The sequence below is a fragment of the Charadrius vociferus genome, unplaced genomic scaffold (assembly GCF_000708025.1).
Source record: "Charadrius vociferus isolate BGI_N301 unplaced genomic scaffold, ASM70802v2 scaffold37, whole genome shotgun sequence".
NCBI lineage: Eukaryota > Metazoa > Chordata > Aves > Charadriiformes > Charadriidae > Charadrius > Charadrius vociferus.
The window spans coordinates 711,887-713,014 of NW_009649457.1; the positions used below are offsets into that span (position 1 = coordinate 711,887).

The 1,128-nt window shown below is 62.1% G+C and overlaps 1 protein-coding gene across 1 annotated transcript in view; it reads left to right on the top strand.

The window, feature by feature from the left end:
* CCL19 (chemokine (C-C motif) ligand 19) overlaps positions 1–1,128 on the top strand; it is a 25,865-nt gene that overhangs the window by 885 nt on the left and 23,852 nt on the right. The window lies entirely within an intron of this gene.

The window sequence follows — 1,128 nt, forward strand, 5'->3', positions numbered from 1 at the left end:
TGCAGCTGCTGCATCTTCTCTGCCTCAGTCTCCTGGTCCTGGGATGCATCCTGAATGGTAAGAGGGAACCTCTCAGGCTGCCTTTCTTGTGGAAGGGAGAGGATGCAGTTTTTTGCTCTCCTTTGCATTTCCAGCAGGCTTTTAGATGGATCCATGGCTGGGGTGCTGTCACAGCCCTCCTGAGTCCTTTGCTTGTAACCTGTCCCAGAGGGACTATGTCCCGCTCAAAGTCCAGGCAGGAGCCTGCAGTGCACTGGGCCTGGCAAGTTGTGCTTGGGAAAGGCTGTGGAGCAATCCTGCCTCCAAGTGCCCTATCCCAGCCTGTGCACACTGGGCTGGGATCGCCTTGGTCCCATTCTCCCCAGCACACCAGGGGACCATCCCTGGCTCCCTTTGGCGTGGGTCAGCCTGGGGGCAAGCGGCAGGGCTGGGAGTGGGAGGGAAGGCATGAGATCGGGCACAGCTCATGTTTGAGGGGCTGCTGGTGTTGGACACGAGCTTTGCATGGGTCACAGCTGTCTGGGTGGGTGACAATAGGCCCTCTGCTCCGCTGCGGGGAGCTGGGGAGCCCGGTGGTGTCGCACCATACCTTGCTGGCTGGGGCCACAGTCATCCCGGGACACTGCCAGCCTTGGTGGGCATCTAGAGTGAGCGCAGCATTTGCTGGGAGGGTGACCGAGGTCCCCTACCCTGCAGTGACGTGCAGACAGCTGTGTCCCTCGGCTGTCACAGGACTGGTCAGCCTGGGGCGGGCTGGTGATGGGGCAGCTGCAAAACCTATGACTGCTTCAGCAAATAAAGCTGAATTCATCCCCAGCCCCTCAGGAGTTGGTGTCGGCATTGCAGCAGCCCGAATCCGGGTAAAGACCCCTGCCCTGCCTTGCTTGCTGCTGGGGCTGGCCCTGGGGGTGCGGGAAGGACCCAGGCACGCAGGAGGTTTGCCCTCCACCAACCTGCTGTTTCTCATCTCCTTTGCTGCCTGTCAGAAGGAGGCAAAGGGCTCCTGGCGCCAGGGTGTGGGAGCAATAAAGCTTGTGCCTGCGTGTGCAGCCGGGGCAGTGTGCGAGGGCATCGCTGGCGGGCACCATCCTGCCCTGCTCCGCCGGGGGGGCCCCGCCGCCCCTTCTC